We start from the raw sequence: 18,257 nt of genomic DNA on the forward strand, positions 1-18,257 counted from the left end.
GAGAGAGAGGGGAGGGGAGGGGGTAATAAAATAAAAAAGAAGCCTTTATCTTTCCTTGCAAACTTTGGTAAATTCTAGTCAGTCCAGTAGCTTCTCTATGCTGGGAGATACAACCTGCTAACTGCAGTTTGTCTGTCTGTTAGAAACTCACCTCCAGCCACTGCTGGCAACCCGCTCAATCCCTCCTATCTGCTAGTCTAGTCTAGTATTCTTAAGGTTTTAATATCTTAAATAGCAAACTTTACCAGCTTAGTTGGCATCAGGCTGCCAGTATTTCCTATTTAAAAGCTTCCCTATTGTTTCCCCAAGGACCCTTGGCATTGTCTATGATAGAACCTTATTCTTGTCATCGTTTCATTTCCTGTTGGTTTCCTTCTTACAGCTTCCTTTGATTTAAATCTATGCAGCAAGGTAGGATAATACCACACAGGTAAATGGAGGACCACATGCTATTTATGAAAAATACATCTAACTCCCTGATTCTCCACAAAGAGAAAGCATGAGGATGATATGAGGTACTGTGTAGACTGAATCATGAGTTTAAGTGCAAGAATAAACAAATGAACTCTCCCTGGAAGACAGAATGGACATTCAACAAGGACAAATTCTTATGTGCATAAACTGCATAAATATATGATTAAACAATACTGAATATTTAGTTCAGTCTGATCCCACATGATTCTGTAACATCCATTTAGGAAACTTATTTCAACTTCTTGATTTGCACTGGGATTTTTTGTTACTAGGAGACAACTGGAGGAGTTTGTTGCTTCACTTTCTAAACCAAGGTAATTATTTTGGGCCAGATTGGGCTTGCAGTTACCCCAATGTAAATCCAGAGTAACTCCATTGCCTTTAGGGGTGAAGTTTATGATTTACACCAGCTGAGATCACCATTTGCCCTGTTCTAGACCAGGATTTGCATTCCTTTTTCCATGTATTTTTAACTGAACAATACTATTGCTATTGAATTTAACCCATTGTTAGTTTGTATGGTAGAGTATTTTTATTTTGTATAAATCTTGGTGTAATTTTGTAAAGCTAAAAGTGATTTAATAAAAGTCCATTAAAAACCTCGGTAAAAAGACTATTTGCTTTCCTTCTGTTCTGCTACAAATAAACTGCTGGTGGAATACAAATTTGAATGGATATTAACCTGGCCCAGTGCACTTATTTTAATGAGCAATCTACAGGTAAGGCCATCTATAATTTAAAGAGACGCTGTCAAGTCAAATTTAGCCCCAAATTTAGGTTTTGTAAAAGTTAGGTTTTACAAATCTAAAACTATGCTATTGAAATGTTTGCAAGATTTCTTCTCTTTTTTTAAATCCAAGACCATTTTAAGAAACGTAAAATTCATACACACAGTTTCCAGCCCAAACACTGAAGCTCAGAGGGAGGCATGAAAACATGAAATGGACTAGAAGCCAGCATCAAACAAAAGTGAAACTGATATGCTGTGAATTAAATTACCCAAAATGAGGGAAAACAAACAAGTGGCATGAATAGAGGAAAGTACGTTAGATTTACAAATCTAAGAAATGATCTGTCAAATTATCTGTCAAACAGGTATTTTAAAAAAATTATTAACACGGCAGTGTCCTTTTAATGCCTCTGAAACGTTACATTGTAAACATGGTCTGTTTAACAGTACTGTTTGCCTTTTTGTTCATCAGAACCTCTCAGATATCAAATTGTGAAATGATTATAAGGATATTTTTGGGTACATGATCATATACAGCTCTCAAATGCTTAATGATTGTTCCTTACAGTGTCTCCAAAACAGTCAAGCCAGCAACTATAATAAACACTAAATCCCCTTAAAAACAAAACTGTAATTGATGACATATTTAAGTTGGTGTGAGGACTGAATGTACACACCAATTAATGCATTTATTTGAATAACTGATCATTAAATATACCTAGTGTTTATTCCACATCTGGCTAGCCACACTTTGGGGTCAAATTCTTTTATTATACCCATGTAAATCCAGACTAAATTCAGTGCAGTTATTCCAGATTTACATTGAGGTAACCAAGAAGAGAAACTGACCCTTGTGTAAAAAGAAAAAAAACATTGTGCACGTAACTTTTCGCTTACTTTTAGTTCCTTCCTTTCTTCAACCAAACCTGTCTGTTGAAAAAGCCACCAGAAGCAGAGAAATTCCTCCCATCTCCAGATCAATTCAGACACAAATCAAATTGCAATTTAAAGCGTCCCAGAGATAGGATTGCACGGAGCCATATTTTGTTGGACTTCTTAGTATTAGTCGCAATGGAGGATGACACAACAAGGCTCTGATTCTGCATCAGATTGTCTATCGTAGATGCACCACTCAGATCAGAGCCCCACTAAAGTCAGCAGAGGCTCTGCATGGGTGCAGTGGTCCATGCTACAAGGTCTGATTGTAGAACTAGAGCCCTAGAGTCAGGTTTGAGCATTGGCCTGCTAAACCCAGGGTTGTGAGTTCAATCCTTGAGGGGGCCACTTGGGGATCTGGGGCAAAATCAGTACTTGGTCCTGCTAGTGAAGGCAGGGGGCTGGACTCGATGACCTTTCAAGGTCCCTTCCAGTTCTAGGAGATGGGATATCTCCATAGATTTAGATTTAGTCAGACATTGTTCTCAGAAGTAGTTATGCCACAGAGCATCAATCCTGCTCCCCTTGAAATCAAAGAGGATTAATGGGCCTATTTCCATATCTAGAATAGTCATATTCTTGAATAACTGGGAGCAACAGGTCAGCTTCAATTATTCAACTATTCAAAACAATTTTGGGAAAAATATAGCAGTTCTGCCTAATGAATTCATCCTTGTTTTCAGAGATATAGTACCAGTGTTCAGCTGACAACTGTAAGAACAGATTTTAAAAATAGCCTTACAAAAATCATAAGTGAAACTATTGGAGTATATTTTGAAAATGTCTGCAAATGTCACAGCAATACATTTTCCATAGTTCCAACATGATTTCTAATATGTAACTCAAAGGATGAAAACATATCTGGCACCCTGCCTACAATGTTGAGGGGATACTGACTAAGACATGGTGCTAATTATGGACTATACACTTTATTGTCAATTCCTGTTTCAAACTGAAATTTGAAACAAATGCCACACTGTATTTCTCTTTTCTTTTAAAAAAAAAATATTCATGGCAGGAAATCATTTTAAATCAGAGTGGTTTTTGAGCCTGTTAAAAATATATATTAGAGGTCAAATATCATTTACAATGTTTAATATTTTATTTTTAAGAGTGATGACATTATAGTTCATAAAATATTTATGGAGAGATGTAATATTCTCATTTTCTAAGGAATGGAACTACCCAGACAGAAAAATTCTCATAGAAGTGGCTGTAGAAATTAACCCAACCTGTTTTTCTTGTCATCAAAACATAGATTGAAGCCTTCAGTCTGGTCAAACCTCCTCTCAGGAAGGACTGCATGTTTTTGTTTACATTTGTATATAATTCAAATATCATGGAAATGGCTTAATAATGAAGCTTCATTAAGGCATCTCAGTGCAAGTTAATTTGACTGTAGAACATTATTTTCCATGGAAACAATAGCTTGTCTTAACAACTCTAGGGGAGATCGAATAGGAAATTTCCTAAGATTTTACAAGGCACCTTAAAGGGCAGACAAAAGAGACTCTATTGCTTCACTCTCAGCCACTGGCTGCTGGTAGGAGAATGCATCAAAATTAAGATTGAAGGCCAGACTCTCAGCTGGTATAAATCATCATAACTCCACCGAAGTCAATTTTCATCAGCTGTGGGTATAGCCCTCACATTAGCATATAAAGCCCTTTAACCAACTAGCTCCTATGTATTTTTTACTGAGCTTTGACACCCCTTGGTTTCATTGCATTTTCTTAAGTCAGCAAGTGTGGGCACAGAACAAGTACAAGTTGGGTCTTTTCTTCAGATAGGCCACATCTCTAGACTATCTCACCTTGAGCTTAGAAGTGCAAGAGAGAAGGATGAATGTGGGCAAGTTCTGCAGGGCCGCCCAGAGGATTCAGGGGGCCTGGGGCAAAGCAATTTCGGGGGCCCCTTCCATAAAAAAAGTTGCAATACTATAGAATACTATATTCTTGTGGGGGCCCCTGTGGGGCCTGGGGCAAATTGCCCCACTTGCCCCTCCCCCAACCCCCAGCGGCCCTGCTCCAGCCTCCCTTGCAGTGCCTACCTCAGGGGCTCCTACTCCGCAGAGCCAGCTTGCACCCTGGGACACCCTTCAGAGTGCCAGCAGATGCCCCAGCAGACTCTGCCTCCACCAGCTACATCGGCACCGACTCCTGGTCAGGCACCGGTCTATTACTGAGACCTTTAGCACCCTACCTTCAGTACTCCCCTACCACTTCAAGCCCCTCTAATGAAGTGTGGGAGAAGAGGAAGAGGAATATGATGACCAAATGTTTTCCTCTCAATACTCTCCCCAAATTCAGTTACCTACAACTGGGAGACGCATTACAGCACAATCTCCATATCCTCAAGGCTGTCCACACTGGTATGGCAATCCCTGGATGGGACCACCTATGCCCCCTGCCTGGGCAATGGCCACACTGGGGTCCATGGACCTACACCACACCACACCACAGTCAGGTCTTCCGCAGGCTGCCCAGAGGAAAGCTGTCAGACCCTTCCCACTGCCTGCTTACACTGAAACCCAGATAAGACCTAAGAAATCACTGCCCCGCACTCCTCTTCTATAGCAATAACACCACAAGATGTCTTGGTACTCCCACCATATCCCACTACTGATGAGCTCGCTCACTTTCAAGAGATTTTCAGAGAGTAGCAGAAGAGCTCAAGATTACCTTGGAGGAGGTACCTGAAACACACCACGAGCTTACCGACATCCTGCAAGCTACGACCTCCTCCAAAATAGTCCTACCAATGGGGCCATTATGGAACCTGCTAAAGCTATTTGTCAGACCCCAGCTACAATAACACCCACTAGCAAGAGATTAGACCACATTTGTCCCATCTAAAGGTTCTGAGTTTCTATTTACACACCGCTTACCTAATTCGCTAGTGGTTGACGCGGCCAATCAGAAAAACAAATACCAACACTTCCGCTCCATTCCTTCAGACAAAGATAACAATTTAAAGCAGTGGTGTCCGAAGGCCAATTGATCTCCTGCATAGCTCTTCAAACCGCCCTCAATGCTGAGGACGCAGCGGCCAGATCCAGAGCCCTGGCCATCGTCATGAGGTGGGCCTCATGACTTGCTTCTTCCTCCTTTCCGAAGGAGATACAGAATATGGTTGAAGATCTCCCTTTCAATGGAGACAAGCTCTTCGCCTCTACAACCAGTGAAGTCCTTCACTCCATGAAGGACTCCCGTGCCACACTCCGATCCTTAGGCATACAAACACCTGCCTCAAAGAAGAGACAATATAGATATCAGCCATACCAATGGCCACGTTACCAAACCTTTGCACAACATCCACCTTTCAGACACTATGATACGCAACAACAACAACACAGGTCCAGGAACCAATGACGTCACCCTCCGCAAACAATGGCGACCCATCCTCCTAACCCAAATAAACAAATTTGAAGTCTTGGTCGAGGTTATAGAAAACCTCACACCCTCTCCAATGCCAAATCCTACCAACTATTTTTTTGGACACTGTTCCTGGCCAACTGGAAAACCATCACTACGGACAGATGGGTCCTGGAAATTATCAGATTGGGTTATGCCATCCCCTTCCTCTTCTTACCTCCTACCCACCCTCCCACCCCGTCGCCCTTCAGGGACCCCTCTCACGAACAATTGCTCTGTCAGGAGGTACAACATCTCATACATCTTGGAGCAATAGAGGAGGTACTCCCTCAACACAGAGGGAAAGAGTTTTACTCCCACTACTTCTTGATGGAAAAGAAAAAGGGCGGTTGGCGCCCTATGCTCGATCTTCAATGTTTGAACAAGTTCGTAAAGAAACAGAAATTCCAGATGGTTACTCTCCCAATGATAGTTCTGACACTGGAGCAAGATTGGTTTTCAACCCTCGACCTTCAAGACGTATATTTCCATGTCTCTATCCACTCTGTCCATCGACATTTCCTCAGGTTTGCTGTGGGAGTGCAACACTACCAATACAGAGTCCTCTCATTTGGCCTCTCCACCGCACCACGTGTCTTCTCCAAGGTACTAGCAGTTGTAACAACACATCTCAGGAAAAAAGGAATCCTCATATTTTCTTACCTGGACGACTGTCTCCTCAAGTCTCCCACTCAGTTAGAAGCGAACCATGCAACTCTTGCAACCCTTCACTGCTTCCGCACCTTGGTCTTGCAAATAAAACGAAATCTATCTTACAACCTACCCAACAAATTGACTTCATCGGAGCCCACCTCGATTCCACCACCAGTCTTGCATCTCTCCCCCAGGACAGATTCCATGCAATGGGCATCCTTATTACCCAGATACGTGCCAGCCCAAAGTCCAAGACTCCCTACAGCTTTTAGGACATATGGCCGCTTGCACATTTGTGGTCACAAATGCTCGCCTGTACATGCAATGCCTTCAGGGTTCACTAACAATGGTATACAAACCAAACAGGTTACTAACTATGCCCCAGAAAGTCAAGGACTCACTTCTCTGGTGGACCTCTCCCATCAATCTCTACACCGGGATTCCCTTCCGATAAGATCCCCCTTCAATTACCATCACCACAGATGCATCCATCACAGGATGGGGAGCACACATCGGCCACCTCACCACTCAGGGTCTATGGGACACTTCAGAACCAAGCTTCACATAAATTTGCTAGAGCTCTGGGCCGTACGCAATGCCTGCCTCCATTTGCTTCCCATCATCCAAAACCGCTGAATTTGAATCATGACCGACAACATTGCGTGCATGTTTTATGTCAACAGATGGGGGGAGCCCGGTCACAGTCCCTTTGCACAGAGGTGGTAAAACTTCGGAACTGGTGGCTTTAACACAATATCCATATCTCTGCCTCATACCTGCCAGGTTCTCAGAATACCACTGCAGACGAGCTCAGCCGATCGTTCCCCATACAGCATGAGTGGGAACTCAACGACTCCATTCTTTCCAACGTTTTCCAGACCAGGAGCTATCCCCAACTGGATCTATTTGCCACAGCAACAAATAAAAAATGTCTGACATTCTGCTCCAGATCAGGCCTGGGGAAACACTCATAGGGAGACGCCTTTATGCTCCCTTGGACCGAAACTCTCATGTATGTGTTCCCACCAATGTCTCTGTTGCATAGAGTAATTCAGAAGATACGAACAGACAGAGCCAACATAATTTTCATAGCCCCAGCATGGCCCAGACAACCGTGGTACCCCTTCCTCCTGCACATGTCGGTCAAGCCACCCATTCCCCTTCCCCCACTCAGCAACCTCCTAACGCAGGGGACAACTATTTCACCCCGACGTACAACGTCTCAACCTGAGGGCCTGGCTGATCAATGGTTCTCTAATGCGGAGTTAACATGTTCAGACCAAGTACGCACTGTCTTGCTACACAGCAGAACACACAACACGCGCACTACCTACCTGCATAAATGGAAACTGTTCACATCTTGGTGCGCTAACAAGTAGACCTCTCCAGTTTCTGCTTCACTCCCACTGATACTGGATTACCTGTTACACCTTACAACATCTGGCCTCTCTACGAACTCACTCAAGGTCCATCTCGCAGCAATCACCGCCTTCCATCATAAGATTGACAACATAACGGTCTTTGCCCATCCAATCACCAAAAGGTTCCAGAAGGGTAGCCAGACGTGAAACCACCTGCTACACCTTGGGATTTATACCTTGTCCTCAAAGCCCTGATGAATACACCCTTTGAACCGATGGCTACATGCTCCCTTCTTCACCTATCCATGAAGACTGCCTTCCTCATAGCAATCATGTCTGCCAGATGAGTAGGAGAAATGGGGGCGCTTATGGTGGACCCTCCGTATACCACGTTCTTCCGCGATAAGGTCACACTCCGCATGCATCCAAGATTCTTACCTAAGATACACTATTCCTTTCACCTCAATGACCCTATACACCTCCCAACATTTCCCCCAAAACCTCACGCTAACACCTTTGAATCAACAATGCACACTCTTGATGTTTGCAGAGCATTATCCTTTTACCTGGATAGAACAAAACCGTTTAGGAAACCCCCCCAGACTTTTTGTCTCTACTACTCAGCGCTCATAGGGAAACACTATCTCTACACAGATACTTTCCAAATGGATTGCTGACTGCATACGCCTTTGTTACCAACTCAGGCAAATACAACCTCCTACGTCAATTAGAACACACTCTACCGGAGCTATCTCCACCTCCACGGCCTTTCTCTGTAATGTCCCACTGTCTGACATATGCAAAGCAGCTGCCTGGGCATCAAACCTTACCTTCGCTAATCACTATGCTCTGATCCACACTGCAGTGTCCGACACCAGATTGGATAGAGCTGTCTTCTCAACAGCCTTCTTGCCTCATCCGAAGTCCCAATCATCCTAAGAGATAGTGCTTTTCAGTCACCTGGAGTGGAGCCACCCACAGGGACATCTCTCTCTCGAAGAGGAGGTTACTCACCCTGTGCAGTAACTGCCGTTCTTCGAGATGAGTGTCCCTGTGGGTGCTCCACTACCCGCCCTCCTCCCCTCTACTTTGGAATTCGTAATGCACGCCGTTGTAGAGAAGGAACTGAGGAGCCTGGGCTGTGCATGTGCTATTCAAACACTGACAGCTCGAGAGGCAGGCACTGCACATGAGCAGCCTGTAGGGGTACTGCTGTAGAAATCTCCGATCGAAGGCGCTGGGACACACCTTGACCTGAAGTGGAGCACCCACAGGGACACTCATCTCGAAGAACGTCAGTTATTGCACAGGGTGAGTAACCTCCTCTTTTGCTAGTCTAACTTAAGTGTATACTTGGCAGACATTCTTAAGAGAAAAATAGTTGAAATAATAAATGCATTCTGCTAAGAGAAGTAGTTGAAGATATAGCACTAGAACTATTAAAATGAGTAGAAAATTGAAGTGAATTAACAACATAACCAAAAGGTCCATTTGGGTCACAAGGCAGAAAGGCCATCTGGCTTTCCTAATGATAATGTGAACAGCTGGCACCACCTTATTATATATTGATAAAGTCTGGTGACTGTTGGATCACTGTAACGGAAAGAGAAACCACCCTTTCTACTGATGACAAGCTGAATAACAGGTAGTAATTAATACAATAGAACAAGAATATGGCTAGGCACAAAACGTTTCCAGTAAGTATAAACATGCTTCCCCCACAACACAATATCCTACTATCAAACATAGGGCTCCAGGAAGCAAAGCCTAAGTATAGGGGCTTTTCTATGCAAAAACCCTGTGAAGCACAGTGAGTGTGAGGGAAGAAACCTTTAGCTACAGCATGTTTCTCAAGTCCATGACTGGCTACTACAAAATGCTGGGTATTAGGATGCTCCCCAGTATGCCAACCTCTTCATGGGTCACAACAGCTTCAAAAGATGAGCCTGAGAAGTTAAATTCCTATTTCTGCTAGACATTAAAAATCATGGACTCCAGAGGTTTCATGGCTAACTTCTGTGAAAAGAACACATAGCTTATCATCACTAAGATTTTACCTTGAGTCAGCTTACTAGAGTCAAGAATACATCCCTTTTTCCTAGCTATGACAAGGCCTGAGGGTGTTTGCTTACCTGAATTAGGATACCGCAAGAGGTAATGCTGATCCATCAATATTAACTACATTAGGAATCTCCCTGGAGTTCCGCTAGAGATGATGCATGTAGATCTGCTATTTGAAAAGATGACCCTCCTCACCCATCACAACCCTCCAAAACTGTGGAATCCAAGCCGTATCAGCTGGAGGGAGAGGGGGCTTAATGGTTTGGAGAAAAGAATGGTGCCATGGAACTCCCCCTTCTCCCATACCAGCCATTCTCTTGGCTGGTACTTGAGTGCCTTCCAGCCCCCTGGAGCGCAGTCTATAATAATGGCTCTAAACGTGTGATCTCATGCAAACCTCACCCTGCCCCCAACCACCGTTAATGCAAGATTAATTAGATTTTTAAACCTACATCAGGAAAGTAAGACCAAAAAATTGCCAATTCTATTTTGTTTGGAAATATAATATATGAAACACCGCTTACACCTGTATATGGTAATGCAGCAGCATCTGTCCTGGTGGTGTGAAAAATGTTTATAATGAGTTAACTGTTTCTCTGAGTGATCAATAGGCAGAGAAAATCAATGCAAAATTCAGACAGGACCACACAACATGGAATGTAGCGTTCCTTGAAGCAAGGCAATCGACAGTTTTGTCTCTCCACAAAACCTCTCCATTCAACTTCCCAAAAGTCTGAATCTATAAGAATCTGCACTGAAATATAGAAAACATGCCCTAAAATGTCATCTCCTTCATTTTTGATATCAAGAAAAAAGTCTTAACAAACTACTCCGTTATTAAGTCCAGCCTCTAGGCAGCTGCTTTCTGCTGGCATTTCCTGGATAATTGTAAACAAAATTACAAAAGTACCATTTGTGAAATACTTGCAAAATAAACTCCCTTTAGAAGGTGGCAGCTTGCACTGTGCAGTATTTATAAGACAGCTGCAAAAAGACAGAATGAAATGGGAAGGGAAGTCACATGGAAACAATTCTCCTCTTCCTGCCCTATGGGGAGTTTTAATTACATTCTGCTATTTCAGGGTCATCCCTATTTATTTACCCGTGTTCAATCATTTTTTAAACTTGGCCTTGGTGTTATAGTGTGCTGCCTGTCTAATATACTGTGTCCTACATGATTTTCTTAGTCTGTAATTGGCCATGAATGCTGTGATACTTTCGTATGAATGATGTTCTACAAAAATTCTCACTTTGTGATTTCCTATGCAGAGATACTGAAAACAGTGAAGTGTGGTGAAAATCCCCCAAGAATCAGGGTGTTTAACATTACTTTTATTCTGCTTTTAATGATGCTTTGAACTGCTTACAGCGAAATTGTATTCTACTGTGAGGCCTGATATACACTGGGGAAATTTCCCCCAATATTCAAATGGGTTCAGATAAATCAGTTTAAAATCTAGTTAGAGCCAAATCATAGACTGGACACCTGGTATTCAGGCCACTTAGGGTATGTCTAAACAGCAATAAAACACCTATGGCTGGCCCATGTCAGCTGACTTGGGCTCGCTAGGCTTGAGCTGTAGGGCTATAAAATTTGCAGTTGAGATGTTTGACCTCGGGCTGGAGCCTGGGCTCTCAGCCACAGCCATGGGTGTTTTTTATTGCAGTGTAGATATACCCATGGAGTCTGGTCTGAGGTTTGGATCTAGTTATTTTAAAACCAATTGGAATTTGGGGTCAATTTCCTCAGTGTAAATTGATACCACAGAGCTAATTCTCCTAAAAATGCAGCACCTAGGGGGTGTTAAGGGATAATGCCCTTGGGATGCAACATTTATCTCCTTTGAGTTATCAGTGCAGGAGAGAAGCTGCCACTGTCTTCTGGAGGCCCAGGTTGAAGTTTTAAGAAAGGATGCCTTGTTATACATTTTCCCATCAAGGGATGTAGCTACACTAGTTTTTGTCTTGAGTTAATTAATTGCCCAGTTAACTTGAGGTAATTAACAGGTTTGTAAAGGGTAGTCTGGACACTCTCTAAACATTTGTTCCAGGCTATAGATCTTTGTAGGTTAGTCCAGGGATCGCTCAGCAATTGCCAGGAATGAAGGGAATTCTAACCAGATGGGATGATCATGAGCCAAGTAGGAATTTCTGCTTGTGACACTCTGTACCCCAAAGAAGTACCCTGGAACCCCCATATTCACTACTGTCTTGTAATTGATATGTTTGGTACAAAGTATACCTTGTGAGGTATCATTTTTAAAGGCTTGATCTGTTGAACATTAATATCCTGTATGTGCTATCATTATATGTGAAGTTACGAAGTATTGCTCTATGTGTTACTGAAATATGTTGTGAGGTTGGGAACGCCTACAACCAGCCTTTCAGTTACAACAAAGGAGGGCCAGACTGACATTGATGGCCCAACAAGAAAAAAATCCACTATCCCAGAGACTCCTTACAGAAGTCACGTATGCAATGGAAACTGCTTGATCAATGGGGACTGCCTGATGCTCACAAGGATCTTTCTAGCAGTGGGAAGACAGTATAAAAGAGGGTGAGTGACATCATCATTTGGCCTCCCCTCCCCCTCTCAATACCCGGAATAATGTCTGCAAGAAAAAGAGTTTGAACTGGTGAAGTTTGGTCCCAGGCTGGAAAGTTTTCCAGTCTGTGTATTGAGGAACTGTAACCTGCTTTCTGTTAGGGTGAGGCATTGGTTGATGCAAATCTTGCTTAGTCTGTTTAAGTTAAAATTTAGGATGTGGATTTATTTTTGTTTCTTAAGTAACCAGCTTTGATCTCTATGCCTACTACTTATAATCACTGAAAATCTCTCTATCTGTTTTATATTTTACCTAAAACACTGTGTTTTGGGTGAAGTACTTGGGAAATCTCACCTCAGACTACAAAGGCTAGTGCAGGGATCGGCAATCTTTGGCACATGACCCGTCAGGGAAATCCGCTGGTGGGCTGGGACAGTTTGTTTACCTGCAGTGTCTGCAGGTTTGGCTGATCACAGCTCCCACTGGCCGCAGGTCGCCGTTTCAGGCCAATGGGGGCTGCGGGAAGAGGGCATGGGCCGAGGGATGTGCTGGCCGCCGCTTCCCACAGCCCCCATTGGCCTGGAGCGGCGAACTGTGGCCAGTGGGAGCTGCGATCGGCCGAACCTGCAGATGCTTAGGTAAACAAACCGGTCCAGCCCACCAGCGGATTTCTCTGATAAGCCATGTGCCAAAGGTTGCCGATCCCTGGGCTACTGTATGTCCACTCCACACTGAGGGAGTGGCGAAGTAGGTAATGAGCTTATACTGGCCAGGCTTCTGACCAGTGCAAGACAATACAGTTCTGGGGTACCAGACTGGGGAGCTGGGGGGAATTGGCTGAAGCCTCCCTATTGATGGTGTGTCCCTGCCCGATGTCTGTGCAAGTGCAGCTCTTGTTAGAGGCTTGCAGCTTGACATCAGCATCACAGTGTGAGAGGCAGCCCAGGTTGGTGGGTTTGGAGGGCTCAGTGGTCCCATAGTCTAGGTTGCACCACAGGGGCCCCGTCACACTGCTATTCAGTGAAACAAAAAATAAAACCGACTTTATTATAAGCAGATACATGAAGAAATGGCATAAAGACAATGCCACTCCATAAGCCTTTCATTAAGGATTTACTATACACTAAAAAACTCATGGGGACCATCTGAAGAAAGGACACAAATTCTTCTTGAAGGGGTCCTGGGAGCCTGGAGGCTTCATTATTGTTGTCTTTTAATGTTTGTAAGACAATCAAATATGAGGGTGATGAGGGTTATCCACTAGTCAGACAAGGAGAGCCACAAATGGCCAGAGCTGCTGCAGAAGCATAGAGCCTCGGGAGAGAAGGACCCGACCCCCTGCTCTTCCTCAGAGTTTTGTATAATCCTGGTGGATTCCATGACTTTATGGGTGGGGAAAACCCCATTCCTCTGATGACACACTATGGGCAAAACCTCTGTAAGGAAAACCTCCTGGGGATTTGCTGTCCATTAATCCCCGCCAGTGAATTTTCCTGAGGGAGGGGGCGCTTGGGGTCAATAATACTTTACAGAGAGGAAAAGTAACAACACATGCATCTCATACATGAGGTAACTGAGGCAGTCGGTGTCAGACCAGGGACTAGGTCCTAGGTTTCTTGCCTCCCATTCCCAAGCCCTTGGCTGAGACTGGCTTTCTAAGTGAGTTCCATAATATTGGAACTAAATGGGCCCATCTCAGAGCAACATTTCTTGTCGAGTCCTATTATCTCCCTTTAAAATGAATGAGTTTTATCCATATTATATATCTCTTGATAAACAAAGTCACAGTGGATTCTAATCTTAAAATACTGTAACTTCCATGAGGAAAACAAGTTAGGTAGCAGACTAAGTGACTTTTAATTGTAACTCGTTGGTCAAGTTTGATTTTTGTTGCTAAAACATTACTATTGTGTGACAAAATCTCTGTGTACCGAAGGCCAAACAGACTAATGTATCACACTTAAGAGTATTTCACAAGAGACAGCTTACTTCAGCGGAGTTTTGAGAGCCCGATCTCTCAAAAATAAATGGTTATTAAAGTGAAATATTGGGCTACATGTAATATTACTTAGCTTGTTGCATAAGAATGCTGAAAAGATGTTATTGGTAAAGTTAGTGACTGCAGTAAAGAGAAAATTAATATAACAGCCGGAAAGATATGACAGCTTATGGAAAATCCATTTTTTACCTTAAAGGGATTGTTCATAATTGTTACTGCTTTCCCCACAGTGGTTAGAAAATAACTTACTTTTTCCTTAAGCGGCAGTAGCTATAATAAATTTTCATAGCTGGTTTATCTGCAAAAAACTGAGGTTCCATAATAAAATAATACAACCTTAGTAAAATTAAGTTTATTTGTATTTTCTCATTTGTTTGTGCTCAGAATACAGGTTTATCAAAATCAGAACATGTAGGAAGAAAATGTGCATACTATTTGTAGTCATAGTGTGCATTAATAACAGTGTTACTGCCTGGTAACACTGCACCATTAACACAATTTAGCACTGCTTATTTGCTGTAAGCTCAGCTATGCACCCTCAGGCGTTCAGGCAACAGTATACAATGCCTCTCTGTTATGTTTGCAACATACAAATTTCTACAAATTTGCCCCATAAATTTGACTCCTACGTGGTGATGTGATGAACGTTTTAGGGCAGGGGGGAATCGATTGAGTAGTGTATAAATTCTACTGGAGCTTTCTCAGGCAGCAAGCAAGAACACCACCCCCTTTCTTCTCCTACCTCCTGCTGTTTCAGAAAACAAACATATAAGCTTTAGAATACTGATTTTGCAACATTGTGGACTATTACTGTACAATACTGTCTTATTTTCATGATGGGGATAGATATTCTGCTTCCTGGGTACTATAAATGGGGGGGAGGGAGAGGAGGTTGTGATGAGCTGGTGAATTTTATAGCTCTGTAGATATCTTCTGCTTGTGCTAATGGAATGCATTGGACCTAAAAGCCATGTGAGGGCAAATCTGGTGTGAGATTCAATGTGAATATTTCACACAGTTCAGATAGACTTCTATTGTATTCTGAGGGCCAACCATTAGAGAGCAGTGGTGCTCACAGACACAAGGTAGTACTTTACAGCTGTACCTTTGGGAACTAAAGGTTACCACTAAAAACTGGCCAGCCTGCTTCCTGAAGTGAAGAGAATTAATTTGTTACAGCTGTAGTATGTGTCTACTGAAGGTTAAGTGCCAGTCCAAGGGTTTTATACTAGACTGAACTAACCTGGATAAGCCAACATATAAAGTAAGAGGAAAATAAGTCTTGTAACTTTACTAAATTAAACAATTCTCAACTATTGTGACTGGAATCATCACATACAAGCAGCACTGAATTTTATCCAGCTGTGTCAACTGGCCATCAAGTGCTAAGTCACTTGTAATGGCAACATTCACAGTCAGTTCTGTGTTTTGCTGGTAACAATTGAAAAATAATGTGAACTATTTATCTTAAAAAGTTTTCACTGACATCTCTTCTAGAATTTCTGGTCCAATCAGTTTTTATGTATGTAACCCCAACCCTGAGGCATGCTGCAGCCTTCTCCCTTTTCTCCTCAGGGTTAGGGTGCTGGGTTTACCTATAAGGATGCCTGGTGTCTCCACCCAAGGAAATGCCTCCTACTGTAGAGACTCGTCCCGGGGGGAAATATTTAACACAGTCTCAAACAGAGGAGTGTCGGTCAGAGCACACAAAAATAAAATAGTTATCACAATTCTCAGAGTAATAAAACAGTAACTGGGGTTTTATTAGGTATGGGGAATGCAGAGTAAGGGACAGTGGAAAAGAGGATTAGGATAATAAAAGATGAAAGGAACAATACATAAACTCTACCCTTCCCAATATTCACAGCCAGTGCTCCCTCCCAGCACCTGCCTAGACAAATAGTGAATTTAGCCTCAGGGTATGTCTACACAGCTGATGTTAGCAGCAGCACTTTAACCTGGCTGTGTCGTCATGGCTCCAGCGCTGGGAGAGAGCTCTCTCACTGCTGTAATAAAACCGCCTCTGCAAGGGGAATCGCTCCCAGCGCTGTAGCACTGTCTACACTGCCACTTTACAGCAAACTTGCATTGTTCAGGGGTGTGTTTTTTCACACTCCTGAGTGAAGAAAGTTTCAGCGCTGTAAGTGGCAGTGTAGACAAGGTCTCAGTCTTTGATGGGTGGTGCCAGGCTAAAGTCAGTGGCTAGTTTAAAACAAAATAGGAAAATAAACCAACAAGGTGTTCTTACAAAGTATCCGCACCAAGGATGGTAAGATCCTTACGGCTCTCTCCGGATTCCAATGTGCAGTCAGCTGGCTATTAGTACCCTGACCATGACTCTCCTGAGCCTCCTGGGTTTCTGGTTTCTGCTGTGATGACCATGTTCAATGTTCCAGAAATCCCCAAAGGATTCCTTTGGGTAGAAATATGGAAGGGCCTTCCCTGGCTATGATGCTTCTCTCCCTGCTACACTCCAAACACAGCCAAAACCAAAAGTAAAGCCAAATGCTTTGTCTTTGAGTTCTGGCTTTATGGTTTTGGTAGTGTTGCTAGCCTATTCTATCTCCACCCTGGGTCCTGGGCCATCTGGAAAACAGAGTCCTGAACCTCTGCCACCATTGCTGCTGTAAATCCAGGGGCAGTACCCTATGTACTCAGTGTGGTATTATAGGAGCGCCCCCCCCCACCCCCAAGGGTTTGTTTATATATTGTTTGGATCTTATGTAACATTTTAATATAAGATGTTCAATTTAGAAGATTGTAAAAGTTGCATGGTTTACAAACCTCATAAAATTCCTCACTAATAAGGATTTTCTTTGCCCCCCAGGAATTGGCTGTGGCAATTGTACAATTGATTTTTTAAGGGAAAAAATCTATTGAGTGTCCTAGCTAATTAAAAAAAAAAAAAAAAAAAAAAAACGTGCTTGTGATATAATGTGCCTTGAAAGTGGTCAAGACAGCAGATGGTCTGCAAAATACATTAAAAGCTAACAAGTCCAGTTGACAGCAGCACTAAAAATGCAGAAGAGAAATGCACAGCATTCTATTACTCTGATGTGCTCCATATATAACATCCTCTACATTTTTATTTTTTAAATACAACCTGCAGGCATTCAAGTTCATGCCAGTCTTTACCTAATACTATTGGAGACATGTTTCCCCTCACTCTTACCCGCCCCCCCCCTCCCAATCTCTCCATGCACTGGACATTTTTTACAGTATTTTTAATCTGATAGCAAGGGTAGGTTGCATTTGTGATTATTAGTAGTCACAGAAGGCAAGTGGCTAGAGAAAGGAAGGTCTGCTCAGCACTCAGGAAGCTGTGAGGGCAGGAAAGGTTTCTGGGATAGAAGAAAACTCCTCCATCCTGCACCCAAGCAGAAAGAGGCTAATTTTTAGGGGGTGGTGGGTGTGTAAATTCAGATGCATCGGTAGGTGGAGAGCATGCAGAAGTAGAAAACTTGGTAGCATTTTGTATCTTGTTTGAAGATCTTATTAAATGTCTTCAGTGATGGGGTATTTGAACTCCATACTGGCTAGGAGAGGTAAATAACCTGCAGTGACCCCAGTCAGCCCCACCTTGCTTCACCTGTGCTCCTTGTCAGGCCTACAAGGCTAAAAAAGGGACCACAGCTCAGTTGGGGGTTGACTGGGAAGGAGAGCAGATGGGTAGTTTCCACTACCTGTGGGACGCCTAGCTGGGGTCAGGTGTTGACTAAAGACTGCAGTCTGCCAGAACCTCCCCTGTAGGAGGGTAGGCCTGACACAGACTGTTAGTTTGATTTGGTTATCAGGAACCTGGTGGTAGGTATAGCTTCTGTAGCTGTAATCTGTCTGAAGGACGGGGGTGAAAGTAGAGCCCAGCAGGGCCAAAGATTCTTTTGGTTTGTGTTCATGTTGGACTTTGACTTGGGGACTCTGCTCCCCCGTAAGGGGTTGACTCTCTCTGGAGGCCTAAGTAACATCTATAAATGAAGGGTGCTGACGGCTCCACTGGGGAAACAGACAGAGCTGATGAAGTGCTGTGTCATGCTGTGAGGGGGAGTGCATAGATGGCTCCTCTGCCACACTCCCAAATAAATC

The sequence above is a fragment of the Malaclemys terrapin genome, chromosome 11 (genome assembly GCF_027887155.1).
Source record: "Malaclemys terrapin pileata isolate rMalTer1 chromosome 11, rMalTer1.hap1, whole genome shotgun sequence".
Taxonomy (NCBI): domain Eukaryota; kingdom Metazoa; phylum Chordata; order Testudines; family Emydidae; genus Malaclemys; species Malaclemys terrapin.